General features: G+C 35.8%; 1 long non-coding RNA gene across 1 annotated transcript; it reads right to left on the bottom strand.

Moving 5' to 3' along the window:
* Positions 1 to 3,937: 3,937 nt before the first annotated feature.
* On the bottom strand, positions 3,938 to 4,323 carry LOC118563972. The gene is made up of 2 exons (XR_004931553.1): positions 4,158 to 4,323; positions 3,938 to 4,096 (listed from the first exon to the last, which is right to left on the bottom strand). It is a non-coding gene; the product is annotated as an uncharacterized LOC118563972 (long non-coding RNA).
* Positions 4,324 to 17,392: the final 13,069 nt, after the last annotated feature.

The raw sequence follows: 17,392 nt of genomic DNA, 5'->3' as shown, positions 1-17,392 counted from the left end.
TCTCCCATTTCTACTTGTAATGCTGAAGTTGGTGTAGTTCTTATGGCCCCTGTGCATAATCTCAAAGCTTGATACTGAACAATATCCAATTTTTTAAGTAATGAAACTAATGCTGAACCAAAAGCTATACATCCATAATCAAAAACAGACCTAATTAATCCTATATAAATTGATTTCAATGCCTTCCTCTCAGCTCCCCATTCATTCCCAACCAAACATCTCATAACATCTATAACTCTTTTGCATTTATCGATCATCTTCTCAAATATGAACTTTCCAAGTAAGCCTTTCATCCAACCATATACCCAAAAATTTAAATTGTTTTACCCTTTCCAAATCATATTTATAAATTTGTAACTTTAATTCTTCAGAAACTTTTTTCCTTGTAAAAAATAAAATCTTTGTTTTATCTACAGAAATCTTGAATCCCCATCTAAAAGACCAATCTTCTATTTTATTAATGGCTTCTTGAACTTTTTTAATGATGAAACTTATATTTTTACCCCTCTTCCAAATTGCTCCATCATCAGCAAATAAAGAAACACCCATTTCATTTTCCACATCCTCAAACATATCATTAATCATAATTAAAAAAAAAATAATGGACTAACTATACTTCCTTGAGGAATACCATTTTCAACATAAAGATTTTCTGATAATTGATTTCCTATTCTTACTTGTATTGATCTATTATTGAGAAAATCATTTATCCAATTAAACATTGAACCCCCAATTCCCATCTTCTTTATTTTATCAAAAATCCTTCTTTCCACATCATGTCATAAGCTTTTTCAATGTCAAAGAATACAGCTATCACACTCTCTTTATTAACTTGTGCCTTTCTTATTTCATGTTCCAATAACAAAATAGGATCCATTGTATTTCTACCTTTCCTGAAACCACTTTGAAACTTAGATAAATACTCTATCTTTTCAACAAAATAAGTCATCCGTTCATTTATCATTCTTTCCATTACTTTACATAAATGCGATGTTAATGCAATTGGCCTATAACTCCCTGGATTTGATCTTTCTTTACCTGGTTTTAAAATAGGAACAATAATTGCCTCCTTCCAAACTTTAGGTAAATGACCCACTTCCCAAATCTTATTATAGAAATCCAATAAAATCCTTTTAGATGAATTACTTAACTGATTTATCATAATATATGAATTTTGATCTTTACCTGGAGATGAATTTTTTGATTTCCCTAAAGCATTCTTAAGCTCTACAAAAGAAAATGGAAGATTTAATAAGTCATTACTATTTATATTTTTCATTAACAATTGCCTGTTTTCATTAATTGTACCTTCTCTTGCTTTTATTTCTTTTTCAGTTAAATTATTTGAGCTATGAATTTTAGCAAACTTCTCCACTAACATATTTGCTTTCTCCTCCTCTGTCACAGCACATATATCCCCATCCTTCAGAACTGGATATCCATATTCTCTCTTAATTCCATTCATTCTTTTTATCATTCCCCAGATATTTGAAATTTTTGTTTCTCTACCAACCGACTCACAAAACGATTGCCAGTAAACCCTTTTTGCATATTTAACAGTTCTTTTGACTAGAGCTTGCAACCTTTTATATTCAATAAAATACTGAAAATTTTGATTTTTCTTTAACATTCGAAACGCTTTATTTCGAGATTTAATAGCAAAGTCACATTCTTTTGTCCACCACGGTACTATTTTCTTCTTCCCGCTTCCTTTTTTCCTTTGTATAGATTGTCTAGCTGCACCTAATATAGCTTCACAAACAGAAACATTTATATTATCTACATCGAAATTAATATCAACCTTTTGCATTTCAATTCAATTCAATTCAATTTTATTTATATAGCGCCAAATCATGAAACATGTCATCTCAAGGCACTTTACAAAGTCAAGTTCAATCATATTATACAGATTGGGTCAGATTATACAGATTGGTCAAAAATGTCCTATATAAGGAAACCAGTTGATTGCATCAAAGTCCCGACAAGCAGCATTCACTCCTGGGGAACCGTAGAGCCACAGGAAGAGTCATCTGCATTGTACATGGCTTTGCTGCAATCCCTCATACTGAGCAAGCATGAAGCGACAGTGGGAAGAAAAACCACCCATTAGCGGGAAGGAAAAACCTCCGGCAGAACCGGGCTCAGTATGAACGGTCATCTGCCTCGACCGACTGGGGTTACAGAAGACAGAACAGAGACACAACAAGAGAGACAAAGAAGCACACATTGATCTAGTAATCTGTTCTACATTAGATGGTAGTAGCGGGTGAGCCGTCTTCTCTGGATGATGTCACAGTTAACAGAACGCCAGACCAGGTGTACCTACTATGAAGATAAAACAGAGAGAACAGAAAGTTAAAGCAGAAATGACAACACATAATGCATAATTGAAGAACAGTAGAACTCAATAGAGTGAGAAAATTAGATCCTGATATACTCCAGTAGCCTAAGCCTATAGCAGTAAAACTATAAAGGTAGCTGAGAGTAACATGAGCCACTAGTTATAATTTTTGTCAAAAAGAAAAGTTTTAAGCCTAGTCTTAAAAGTAGACAGGGTGTCTGCCTCACGGACCAAAACTGGGAGTTGGTTCCACAGGAGAGGAGCCTGATAGCTGAAGGATCTGCCTCCCATTCTACTTTTAGAGACTCTAGGAACCACCAGCAGACCTGCAGTCTGAGAGCGAAGTGCTCTATTAGGAACATACGGGGTAATCAGAGCTCTGATATATGATGGAGTTTGATTATTAAGGGCTTTATAAGTTAGAAGAAGAATTTTAAATTATATTCTTGATTTAACAGGAAGCCAATGAAGGGAAGCTAAAATTGGAGAAATATGATCCCTCTTGTTGATTTTCATCAGAACTCTTGCTGCAGCATTTTGGATCAGCTGAAGGCTTTGAACTGCATTTTGTGGACTTCCTGATAGTAAAGAATTACAATAGTCCAGCCTTGAAGTAACAAATGCATGGACTAGTTTTTCAGCATCACTCCTGGACAGAATGTTTCTAATTTTGGCGATATTCCTGAGGGTGAAAAAAGGAAACTCTGGAAACCTGTTTAATATGGGATTTAAATGACATGTCTTGGTCAAAAATAACACCAAGATTTTTTACTTTATTACCAGAGGCCAAGATAATGCCATCCAGATTAAGTGATTGGTTAAGAAGTTTATTTTTTGAGGACTCTGGTCCAAAGATTACAACTTCGGTCTTGTCAGAATTTAGATGCAGGAAATTTAAAGTCATCCAGCTTTTGATGTCATCAAGACATGACTGCAGTCAAAGTAATTGATTGGATTCATCAGGATTTATGGATAAATATAGCTGAGTATCATCAGCATAACAGTGGAAATTAATCCCATGCTGTCTGATAATTTTGCCTATCGGAAGCATATATATAGTAAAGAGAATTTCTTCATCACTAATTCTCTTATATTTTTCCCAATCAGCATTTGCAAAAACCCATCTTTCTCTACCTTCAATATAATTTTGTCTTGTCTCACAACCCACTTTTATTAGTATTGGATAATGGTCACTACCTATGGTTGAATCTTTTAAAACTTTCCAATTACTGATTCCTGCAATATCTTTAGATACTAATGTAATATCTATTGCTGATTCTGACCCATTCCTGTCATGGTTGAGTTTTGGTTTGGCTTTGTTTTTCTGTTATTTTCATTTTTTCATCTCTTTTGGGTTAGGTTTGACTTTATTTATTGTTAGTTTTCAGTCATCAGTTATTTTCTGTCAATTTTCACTTCACCTCCTCAGCAGTCAGTCACACCTGATATAATTTACCAGTCAATTAGCCAGACCCTTGTTCCACCTGTGAAGTGCTCTATTTAAACCTCCCTCTGCCTTCAGTTCAGCACTGGGCCGTCATCATTCCACACCTCTCCATGCCAGTCCCCGTTTTTGCCTTGGAAGATTTGTTTTTCTTAAGGTTAGTCCTGCCAGTTTCTATTGACTCATACTTTGCTGTTTGTGCCTGGAGAAGTTCTGCTCTGTGTCCTGGTGTCTCCAGAGAACTGCTAACTGGACTAGCCATCCTGAAGAGGCACTGCTCTGTGCTCTGGTGTCTCCTAAGTTCTGCTAACCTGACTAGCCGCCCTGGAGAAGTTCAGCTCTGTGTCCTGGTGTCTCTCAAGTTCTGCTAACCTGACTAGCCGCCCTGGAGAAGCTCAGCTCTGTGTCCTGGTGTCTGCAAACAAACTGCTAACCTGCTGTGGCTACGGGCATCACCTACATCCCTGACCTTTTGCAGCCCTGAACCTCCGGTCTTCATCATCCGCCATCCAGCACACTTCCTTTAAATTAAAAACTCTTAAACTTTAGTCCCGTGTGCGCTTCCTGAGTTCGTCGGTAAACAAAACCCTGACAATTCCTAATATTAATTCTGGTACCACTCCAATCATTAATACAAACCAAGTTCTTCATATCCATTACTTCTTCTATCACCTCTCCATTAGAATCATTACTACTATCCCAAAGTGTACTGTGAGCATTAAAGTCCCCACAACAAATGATCTTTCCATTTATATTTTCTATCAGTTCACCCATTTCCTCTAAACAAAGCTTTTTACAAGGGTTATAAAAATTTAATATTTCCATTTTTAATCCAAACTTCTATAGCTATCATTCTAATTTTTCCCTTTTCCTAGAAATCTATATTGAACTCCTTGTTTTATAAATATTATACATCCACCCCCACTTCCCTGTTCCCTATCCCTTCGTACACTATCATATCCCTTTATCAAAAAATCTAATTCTGTTTTAAGCCATGTTTCTTGCACACAAATGATATCCGGTTTATTTTCCAAATGATTTATGTAACCTTTAAACTCTTGACCATTACTTATTAAACTCCTAGCATTCCACTGAAGGAGAATCATATTCTCCATTCCCCTGTTTTACCATCATTCTCAAGCTTTTTATTTATCAACTCCCAAGAAAGATCTTTTGTAGAAAAGAATTTTTCTGCCCCCTTCACTATAATTTTTATTTTTTCTGTTTTTTGTTTCACTTGTTCAGTACAATTAATAACATAAGCCATGAATAAAATTAATTTATCCATTGTTATATCCAACCCTGACATATTTCTTTGGTTTTGCTCTGATCTTGCAATCTGCTGAATCTGTGAACCTCCTTGAATTGTTCTTTTTCCTTCCAGAACCTTCTTGGCTGCTTCTGCATAGCTAATGTTTTTAGCTGTTTTAAGTTGTATTTCTGCTGCTCTTTTCCTAGCTTTACAACCTCCATATGCAACATTATGCTGACCACCACAGTTACAACATTTTATCTGATCACCTTTGCATTCCTCATATTTATGTTCTCCTCCACATTTAGGACATCTTTCCTTCCCTTTACAAACCAATGCTATATGACCATATCTCTGACACTTAAAGCAACGCAATGGAGGAGGGACATACGGCCTAACTGGAAAACTCATGAAACCTATTTTAATTTTATCTGGGAGAACATCTCCTTGAAACTCCAATAATACTGACAAACTTTGAACCTTTTTACCATCCACTGATCTTAACAGCCTTTTCAATCTTTTAACTTTACCTCCCTGGATACTTTTTTGAAGTTTTTCAAGGTCCTCTTCAATCGGAATGCCATAGATAACTCCACGACATACCTTATTTTCCCCAAATATTTTCCTTTCACAAACTACTTTTTTACAAACATTATCAATTTGCATCGCTTTATTTTTCTGTTCTTCGGTTTTACACTGAATCAACATATTTCCATCTCTCAGAACTTTCACTACTTCCAACTCACCTAACTTCTTCTTCAGTTCCCTGGAAACCGCAACAGGACTCAAAATCATCTCCTCATCCTCCTTCCTGAATTTCAGTAATATTTTAAATTCCTCTTTTTCCATTTTCCTTCTCACTGTTCTATTTTCCTCTTCCGAGCTGTCTTCCTCTAAACTTCTCTTAACATTCTGATTACCGATTGCTGTCATCTTTTCTCAAGTATCCTTTTCCTCTTCCTCTTCCTCTACCTACTGGAGTCCAATTATCAAAATCCATGTCCTCATCGTCATCTACCTGCGATGTCATCCCGATCCAGTCACACTTCAGTTTACCACCAAGCTCAAAAATACTTATATTTTCCGCCACTTCCAAAATTCGCCGAAAGAACGCGTCCGCAGTCCGTCACCCAACTCTCGTGTGGATCAGAATGACTTATTTATACTACCTAAAATAAATTAAACCAAACTACCAAAACAAAACAAACACCAAAAAAAAAAATTAAAAAAATAAATCCTATCAATTAAATTACTTAGTCTAAGATAATGAAACATAATCCCATAACACTCATCTCTTGAATTACTTCTAAGCATTTCTATTAAATCAACTTTTATTCTTTTCCTTTTTAAATTTTTAACCATTTCCCTTCTTTCTTCTTCATATTTCTTACAGTATATCATAATATGCTCAACTGTTTCTTGTTCCCCAAAATACTCACATCTTCCAGTGTTATGCTTCCCTATTTTGAATAATGTTCCATTTAATCCTGTGTGCCCAAATCTAAGTCTTGATATGATTGTTTCTTCCCTTCTGCTCCTCCCTGCACAACTCATTTCTCCCACTCTCCTCTGAATCATGTACAGCCACCGTCCTTTTCTCTCTTCCTCCCATTGCTTTTGCCACCTTTCCTTCATCTTCTGTTTAATAATGCTCTTTACTTCCATCTTACTAACTTTAATTGAGATATCAATGTTTTCTCTAATTGTAGCCTCCTTTGCAACCTTATCTGCCATTTCATTTCCTTTTATTCCCATATGTGCTGGTACCCACAAAAATATAACTGTAATTCCCGTCATTTGAATTCTGAACAATGTTTGCTGGATTTCTATTAAAATATCTGGTCTACTATCTGAATGACTTCTCTGTAAACTGATTAATGATGAAGATGAATCTGAACAAATTATTACTCTGAGAGGTCTTATTTCCTCTACCCATTAGCAGAATGCTTTTCTTCTTCTTCGTCTTCTTATTCTCTTTGTTATGGCGGTTGGCAAACAACTTTTAGGAGCATTACCGCCACCTTCCAGATTGGAGTATTATTATTATTATTATTATTATTATTATTATTATTATTATTCATGTGGGAGGAGTGAGTGTGAAGGAGCGGAAGGAAGAGCATGTGAGAAAATCTGTTTGAGTGGCTTTTCTTACTTTTTTTGCTATCCTTTTTCACTGGGTGAGTGTAAACACGCCCACCGACAGGGGGGACAAACGGGTCAGTTGTCCCGGGCCCAGGATAGAGGGGGTGTGGGGGGGTGTCACTAATATCTATGGTCACTACCACTGAGCTATATAATCACTGAGCTATATAATACACTGGAGTGCTGATTTTGCCGCAAAACTGAAGTCACTGGCCACCATCTTGCTACTCCCTACTCTCACAGAATCCCATAGGATTTGGTTGCAACAACAAGCAGTTTTCTGGCTGAGTGAAAACGTTTTACAGGTAATTCTACAGTCAGTGGATGTACTAACACTAGCAACTACTAGGAAATTAGGTGCTGAAATATTTTACATGTTATTCATATTAAATATATATATGTATATATAAGTATGTGTATATGTATATATGTATATATATGTATACACATATGTAAATATATGTCTTTGTATATTTTTATTTATATATTTATAAATGTTAAACATATATATTTAAATGAATAAAATGCAAAATATTTCAGCACATGACTTTCTCAGTACTTGATATTTTTAGAACATAACATAAAACTATATGGCATTTGACATTTTAAAAGTCTTAAGCCCCCCCTGAACATGAGAAAATCCTCGTTATTTGATGCTGTAGCGCACATATTCCCTAGTTACTGGGGGAAAATAGGGAGTACCAATATGGCGGCTGGTGGCTTCACAGAGACTCGTTCAAACAGACGGTGATTAGCACTCCAGTGTATAATATAGCTCAGTGTATATAATACACTGGCAAAAAAAAAAAGTCTTCTTCTTCTCCTCTTTTTTTTTAATGGCGGTTGGCAAACAACTTATAGGTGCATTACCGCCACCTTCCAGAATGGAGTATGGATCAGACAACCTATTATATCCTCTCTAAAATACCCGTTCTTCTTAAAAAATTAAAAATAATCCCAAAAACTACATCCCCAGATGATCTCTGAAATTCCCTTATGTCTAATTTATTTTTATTTCTGCCTAACTCTCTACGCAACATATCTTGAGTATATTTATTACATTCTAAAAAATATGTTTGACTGTTTCTAATTTCCCACAATTACAACACCCTGTATTATGCTTATTAATTATTTTAAGAGTAGTATTTAATCCTGTATGTCCGAATCTTATCCTAGATATCTTCTTCTTTTTTAATTCTATTAAATTTTCTTAATTCTCCAACCTTTTTTTGAATACTATATTAAAACCTAGCATTCCCTCCTTTATCCCACTGTTCTAGACATTTCTTCTTGAAATACATTTTAATAATATTCTTTACCTCATTTTTACTTATTTTAATATTTAACTCAACAAGATCCTTTTTTACGCCACTCTTTGCAAAACTATCAGCTAAATCATTACCTATAATACCAATGTGAGCAGGAATCCAAACTAATTTAACATTAGAACCACCATTTCTAATCCTAAAAATGTAGTGGAAAACATCCAATATAATATCTTGCCTTGATTCTGAATTAAATTCTAGAATACTTATTAATGCACTACTTGAATCTGAACAAATTAAAACCTCCCTCTCTCTTGTTTCCTCAATCCATTCTAAAGCCATTAAAATAGCCATTAATTCACCTGTATACACTGCCAATTTATCTGTTATTCTTTTATTCCTTATAATATTTAAGTCTGGAATTATAAATGCTATACCTACTTTATCATTTAATGTTTTGGAAGCATCAGTATAAATTTGTATATATTCTGAATATTCTTTTTTTTAAATAACTTTCCACCTCTCTTTTTTCTTACTGTCTCCCCTTCCTCAATAACTTTACATCAACTTCAGCCTGTCCAAAGATCCATGATGGAATAGCAGGAATAATAACCACAGGACTGATTACAAAGTTATCTATTCCTACATCTTTTAATTTATTTATAATTGTCCATCCAAAGCTATTAATTTATTTTCTTTTTCTTGACAAGGTTGCAGTGTAATATATGGAGGATGAATTTTAGTATGTCCTTTAATATTTACCCAGTAATTTATGGCTAGTTGTTCTCTCCTGAGCTCCATTGGCATCTCACCCATCTCCACTTGTAGAGCTGAAACTGGGGTAGTTTTCATTGCTCCACAACAGAGTCTCAATACCTCTTCCACCCATTGAACTGCTAAAAGCAAAGAAAGCATTTCTACTGTAGACACCGAGACTCCGTCCTTAATCCTTTTCCCTACCTTAAAGGTATACTATGCAACCGGGGTTGATTTTCCAGCGAGGCTCCCCCCAGAGGGCGAAAGTAAAAGTGCACTGTCATAAAGATGCTCAGCTGTTCTGGTTCCTCCGTCAAGCCAGGCGCGGTTGTTTTGAGCTTAGCAGACAGGCGAACGCAACGAAAAGTGGAAAAAACGGCAGTACAAACAATGACTAACACAGTGAAGGTATGAACATCAAGCTTTCCGCAGCGCAATCTTGGCGAGGCGGCCGCCGCCGCCGCCTCGCCAAGCCGCAGCCGCCGCAGCCGCCGCCTCGCCGCCGCCTCGCCGCGGTAGCGTCTCGCCAACATAAAAAAAATAAAATAATAATAATAATAATAATAATAATAATAAAACTCGATATGCTTGCATGTTTATTTGACGTTAACACGCGGTTCTTTGTTGTTGCTTTCGCGCGTGCATATAGTGAATTGCAGGGCAAAAACACATGGAGTTCTTGCCGTAAAGCGAGACTTCTGTGTGTGCGGGCCGTGAGCTCTTGCAATTGCAAGTGCGGTATTTCCCCCACAGACACCCAGGGCGGCCGAGAAAACCTTTGTTCGACCTGAAATTACTCATTTAATCATCCAAAACGGTATGGAACACATTAATTAACTGAAAAATGTTGCATAGTATGCCTTTAATTTGAAACTGTCATACAATAAATGCTATCCCTACCCTATTAGCTGTATTTTGTTATGCATCTGTGTATATTTGTATATAGTTATAATATTTATTTAAGTATTCTTGTACTATATATTTATTCATAATGTGAAATTTATCTTTGTTCTTCTTTTCTAATAATGAAAAATCAACTTCAGCATCAGGAAGTATCCAAGGTGGCACTGCAGTTAATGGAACTGTCTGACATATATCTAACTGATTTAAATGAACTTCATTAACTTTAGAGTTTAACGATCCAAAGCTCTTTGTTTCTTTTATTACCATCTAATGTAGAACAGATTATTGGATCAATGTGTGCTTCTGTGCCTTTTTGTCTCTCTTGTTGTGTCTCTGCTCTGTCTTCTCTAACCCCCAGTTGGTCGAGGCAGATGACCGTTCATACTGAGCCCGGTTCTGCTGGAGGTTTTCCTTCCCACTAATGGGTGGTTTTTCTTTCCACTTTCGCTTCATGCTTGCTCAGTATGAGGGATTACAGCAAAGCCATGGACAATGCAGACAACTCTCCCTGTAGCTCTACGCTTCTCCAGGAGTGAATGCTGCTTGTTGGGACTTTGAAGCAATCAACTGGTTCCCTTATATAGAAAATTTTTGACCAATCTGTATAATATGATTGATTTTGACTTTGTAAAGTGCCTCCAGATAATATGTTTCATGAATTGGCGCTATATACATAAAATTGAATTGAAACTGAATTGAATTTTCATTCTGCCATCCAGGTTTAAGCACCTCTAATGTTGGATGATCATTTATTTGTCCCTGTAAATTTCACCAGTAGTTTAAAGATAATTGATCCCTGCTGCTTGGTCTTTATCGGCAGTGGGCAAACAGCACAGTACCGCCCTCTGCTGTTATGGAGTGTGGAGCGGAATTTCATCCTATAGAAATGCGATTTTAAGTATTGCATGATGATAACTGTTACTTCTTGAGTTACTTCTAATTATTGCAACTTGTGTTTTGACTCAGGTGTCTTGTCTCTTCTTCATACGTCTGGCAGGCAGATATAACATGCTGCTGATCATCATCACCACAGAACTTACATCTTCCATTGCAATGTTTCCCTATAATGGATAGTGTGCAGCTGTTTAGCCCAGTGGGCCCAGATCTGAAAGGGGAAAGGATTGTCTCCTTACCCTCCTCCTCCCTGTACATCGTGACATCTCTACAGTTTTCCTTGTTTCATAAAACCACCATCCTTTCCTTCTCTCCATTTTCTGTTTAAAAATATTCTTTCTTTCTGCTTTCCTAAAAATGATCATTGAATCCTCTGTGCTCAGGGACCTAGCGTGACAGTCCCTGGTATTCTAACCAGGGATCTTGTGCCTTCTCCAGGATGCAAGCGCCCTGCTCTAACCACCACTCCCCCACCAGATCTATTCTGACTTTGGTTACTTTCTACAGTTTCCTTTTGCCAGCAAGGTGATCCTGTCCATGACCTCATAACTCTGTCCAGCAAATGAGGGTTAGTTGTTCTCCTCCAATGTTACGTGGCATTTCTCCCTTTTCTACCTGTAATGATGCTGTTGGAGTTGTTCTAATTGCTCCTGTACAAAGTCTCAATGCTTCGTACCGAAAGAATCCAGCTTTTGTAGTGTTGTGTCTGCTGCTGAATTAGAAACTGTACATCCGTAGGTCTGACACAATGAACCTCAGCGCTGCTCTATCTGCTCCGCAGTTGCTTCCAGTTAAATGCTCATGATGTGTGTGGCTCATGTCACCCTTTCATTAAACCAAACCCCAAGAAATTTCCCTTTCTAGAGTTGAGTTATATACATTTTCATCTCTTGTTTTTTCCCCTACTGAATTACAAAATTGCCTCCAGAAATCTCGTTTCACATGTTTTATAGTTCTTTCCTACTCTTGTATTCAAGAAGATTCTGGGAGTAGTGATTCCTGTTCAATGTGTTTAACAGCTTTATTTTGAAGTTGGAGTGTTTTGTCACATTCCTTTGTCCATATCGGTAAAAACTTCATATTGATATCACTCCCTTTCTTCTTTATAGATTGTTTAGCAGCCTGTAAAAGAGCACAACACCACAATCTAAATGATCAACATCTATATTCAAGACTTACACAACAAGACCAAATGTTTCCTACAACCTAACCTAAACACCATACCTCAAGTCTCATACTTTTCAATAACCATATTTATTCCAGTTATTAAAAGATCATGGTCACTTCCTATTGTACCATTAACTACCTGCTATGTGTTTAATTCTGCGAGGGGATGTGGAAGTACAGGTGCTGGTCATATAACTGGATTATCATGAAAAGTTTATTTTTTTCAGTAATTCAATACAAAATGTGAAACTTTTATATTATATTAATTCATGACACACATGTTGATATATTTCAATTGTTTATTTATTTTAATTTTGATGATTATAACTGATAACTGATGAATGAATATAATTTACAAGTTTCACTTTTTGAATGGAATTATTGAAGAAATCTACTTTTTCATGACAGTCTAATTATATGACCAGCACCTGTGTTGTCAGACCATTTGCTGATTTTATACCCGTTTTCATATGAAGTTTTTGTGCCCTTAATAAAACATATAAAATTTTTATTGTCCATTAGTTTTTTAACTACTGTTCCATTTTGATCATTTCAGTAGCCCATCTAAGGTGTGGGCATTAAAATCACCACGCTAAAACACATTTCCATTCAAACACGTATCAAGTTCTTCCATTGACTCAGATGAAAGCCTTTTGCATGGATGGGAAAAATGAACAATTTGATGCTTTCCTTCCTATTCCAAACTCAACATTATATTCTGTCTTCCTGTTGCCAAAAACCTAAACCGAATTCCTGTTTTTGAAAACGTTACACATCCTCCTAACTGAACCTCACTTCTGTTTCTGTGAACACAGCTATATCTTCTGTCGACAAAATCTAAAGTTGCTTTGAGCCAAGTGTCCTGAAAATATGTCTTTCTTACTGAGATTTCTTGATGAATTCTTTAAATTCTTAATTTGCTATTAAACTCAGAGCCTTCCACTGCAGAATGATTAAAGTGTCCTTCTCGCCTGATCTGCCTGAGTCCTTTGTTAATGTTTCTATATAATGTATTTTAAGCCAAAGAATTTCTCTGCTCCTTTAAATGTTGATTGTATTTTAGGTTTTGAATTTTAATTGATCTACACAGTTAATCACCACAACATAACCAGCTCTAGGTTCTGTTTTCTTTCTGTCCTACATGGGATGTTGAATCTTGAGAGATAAGTGTCCAAACGCATCTCTCTCCCTCTGGTCTGTCCTTGAACTTTCTTCACAGACTAAACACAGCTAATAATGTTGGCTGTCTTGACTCGTTCCACTTGGCCTTTTTAGCTTCACATCTCCCAGAGCTCCCTCTGTTTGACCAAGCTGTTTCTTCTTTGTGTGAGAGGAGTGTGGTGAAGGAGCAGAAGGCAGAGAGAAGGTCTTTTTGACTGTTTTTCTAACTTTCTTTTCACTGGGTGGATGTTTTTTAGAGAAATTCTGTGCTTCGATTGATTAGTTTAGCATGTTATTTGTGGAGCTGGTGGCTGTCAGGTGTTGCACTGCTGCTAAAGAGGTTGTATTACTGGTACTACTTGGAATGCTATGTTAGTGGGTTCTGGAAGCTTCTCCCTGACCTGGAAGAACAGCATCATGGTAGGTGCCAGATGTTCTTTTCCACCTATTTTGGGCACCAAGCATACCAATACTATTTATCTGTAGAAAAGTGATAATATTTTTATTTTAACATTATAGGCATGTAATGAAAAGCTTCATTACTGTTTCTATGACACTTAAAATGCAGTTTTAGAATATTGTATGCAAATAACTTGCACTGTGATTTAAAGTATTTTATTTTCAGTTGTGATGGTTTGTGCAGTTCTTCTCAGCTGGCACTGATGACCTGTCAACAAACCAAACCATTTATAATATTGATTACTGTTTAGAATTGTGATTGTTTGTGTAGATGACTTACCTCCTGTCTCTTCCTCTGCAGGGTGTTCAGGCTAAAAGATTCCCCGGGCGCCTGAACACCATTTAAAGGTTCCAGAAGAGTCCATTATGGGGGGGACTGTATTTTGGTTGTTATAGTATTTTAGGAATTTAGATATAAATGTTCAGATATTTTTAGACTGTTTGTTAAATAAAGTGTAATCTTTTAGCAGTATTATTTGTCAGTGTTTGTATGTTAGAGTGTGAGTGTTTCCCTTGTTTGTTGGTAGATCTGGTTAATGGGAGGAGTTAGTGATCTATAAAAGGCTGCTTGTAAAGAAGCTAGTGTGATTACTCCAACGTCAGCTTTACTGGTAGAAATGGGAGAGTTACCACTTCATCTTAGAAGACTACAGTTAAAGATTTCTTATTGGTGTCAATTAAAGGGACATAAGGGAAATCATCCATGTCAAAAAAATTTAAATCCTAGTTGGGAAAAAGGAAAAAAGAATTTAAAATCTTTTGGTTGGGATATTGAAAATATAAAAGAATTTGATTTAGATTATATAAATATTAGCCAAACAGTCCCTCTTTCACCAGTTCATCCATCTTTATTTTCTAATAGTATTGTTGATTTAACATTGTTGAAGGAAAGGGAAAAAGGAAACTATTTAGATTTTAGTTCAATACAATCATATTTAGACAATAACTATTATGGATATATTCAAGTTTTTACAGATGCTTCAAAAAAACTCAAATAACAATAATGGGGTGTCATTCATTGTTCCAGAATTTAATATTAAGAAATGTAAAAGAATTTCTGATGGAGTATCAGTTTATACAGGAGAGATGATGGGAATCATTGTAGCTTTAGAATGGATTGAGGAAGTTCGTCCTTTGAGAAGCATAATTTGTTCCGATTCAAGTTCATCATTATATTCAATAAAAAATAATCATTCTACTAGTAGATCAGACCTTTTATTAGAGATTCAGTTATTAAGGTATAGAATTCAGGCAATGGGTTTAGTAGTTATTTTTACATGGATACCATCCCATATAGGAATAAAAGGAAATGAGTTAGCAGACAAATATGCAAAAAAAGCTACAAAAAATATTTAATATTGATATAGTGGTAACATTTAGTAAGGAAGAAATTAAATCTATTATTAAACAAAAGGTTAAGGAAAGATGGCAGAAGCTGTGGGAAGAAGATAGAACCGGAAGATGGCTTTATAGTATTCAAAGGAAAGTTGGTGCAATGAGGATAACAGGAAGGAATAGAAAAGAGGAAACAATTATATCTAGATTACGTTTCGGACATACAGGGTTAAATGGAAATCTATTTAAAATGAGAAAACATCCAACAGGAGTTTGTGACTTTTGTTATCAAGAGGAGACGGTGGAGCATGTTTTGTTGGTTTGTTATAAATATTCTATGGAGAGAAGAGAATTATTACGTCAATTACAAGAAAATAAATTACAGTTAAATTTAAAAGATATTTTGGGAAAAATTTCTAATTCTGAGTATTTTGGTTATTTGATAAGCTACCTTAAGAAAACAAAATTGATAGAAAGGATATAAGTATATTTATGTAATTATTATTATCATTATATTTATATTTATTTATTTATCTAGTTATTTATTTTTTGTGGGAGAATATATATACATAGCATCCCGATCCGTAATGCACATCATTAAGTTGCTTGCCAACCGCCATAAAACAAGAAGAAGAAGAAGAAGAAGCTAGTGTGATTGTGGCTGCTCCTGTGACCTGTTTGCCAAGGTTGGACAATAAATACCAAGTGGGTGCACATTTTCTCTGCCTCAAGTCTCCTGCTTAAGCCAGCCTCTAAGGGCCATTCTAACAAGGCACTTTTAAATATCACGAAAAAGTGAAGGGCTGTCACTTTTGGGAGACTGAAGGGTAGATGGAAGTGTCTCTTAAAGTGAAAAATGAATTAAAACTAATGCCAATCCATACTGGTACACTAGGAAAAGGAAGAGGTTTCAGGAGACATTCTGTTTTAAAAGGATAATTCAATTCAATTTTATTTATATAGTGCCAATTCATGATACATGTCATCTCAAGGCACTTTACAAAGTCAAATTCAATCAAATTATACAGATTGGTCAAAAATCTATCTAAGGAAACCAAGTAGATTGCATCAAGACAAGCAGAATTCACTCTTCATGAAAGAGCGTAGAGCCACAGGAACAGTCGTCTGCATTGTGCATGGCTTTGCAGCAATCCATTAGCTTACCCTGAGGGTTCAATCCTAGGGCCAATTCTCTTTACTATATATGTGCTTCTGATTAGTGAAATTATAAAACAGCATGGGATTAATTTCCACTGTTAAACTGATGACACTCAGCTATATTTATCCATAAATCTTGATGAATCGTATCAATTACTTCGACTACAGGCATGTCTTCATATCAAAACCTGGATGACCTTAAATTTCCGGCTTTTAAATTCTGACAAGACAGAAGTTGTCATCTGGACCAGAGTTGCATAAAAAATAAGCTTCTTAATCACAATCTGGATGGCATTAACTTGGCTTCTGGTAATAAAGTAAAAAACCTTGGTGCTATTTTTGTAATTTAAATCCCATATTAAACTTATTCACTTCCAGAATATCGTCAAAATTAAATTTATATTGTGTAGCAGTGACGCTAAAAAACTAGTCCATGCATTTGTTACTTCAAGGCTGGACTATTGTAATTCTTTACTATCTGGAAGTCCACAAAATGCAGTTCAAAGTCTTCAGCTGATCCAAAATACTGCAGCAAGAGTTCTGATGAAAAACAAAAAGAGGGATCATATTTCTCCAATTTTAGCTTCCCTTCATTGGCTTCCTGTTAAATCAAGAATAGAATTTAAAATTCTTCTTCTAACGTATAAGCCCTTAATAATCATAATCCCATAATCAAGCTCCATCCTATATTAGAGCTCTAATTACTCCATATGTTCCTAACAGAGCACTTCGCTCTTAGACTGCAGGTCGCCTGGTGGTTCCTAGAGTCTCTAAAAGTAGAATGGGAGGGAGATCCTTTAGCTATCAGGCTTCTCTCCTGTGGAACCAACTGCCAGTTTTGGTCTGTGAGGCAGACACCCCGTCTACTTTTAAGACAAATTTTAAAAATGTAGTTTTTGACGAAGCTTATGGTTAGAATGGCTCATGTTACCCTGAGATACCTCTATAGTTATGCTGCTATAGGCTTAGGCTACTGGAGGACATCAGGGCCTATTTTTCTCGATCTGATTTCTACTGTTCTGTAGTTTTGCATTGCATTGATATGACTGTTGTCATTTCAGCTTTTAGCTGAAATGACAACAGCTAAAAGCTGCTGGCGAACAAGGCTAAAAGTT

Source organism: Fundulus heteroclitus, chromosome 8 (assembly GCF_011125445.2).
Source record: "Fundulus heteroclitus isolate FHET01 chromosome 8, MU-UCD_Fhet_4.1, whole genome shotgun sequence".
Taxonomy (NCBI): domain Eukaryota; kingdom Metazoa; phylum Chordata; class Actinopteri; order Cyprinodontiformes; family Fundulidae; genus Fundulus; species Fundulus heteroclitus.
This window is presented reverse-complemented; position numbering and strand designations above follow the sequence as displayed.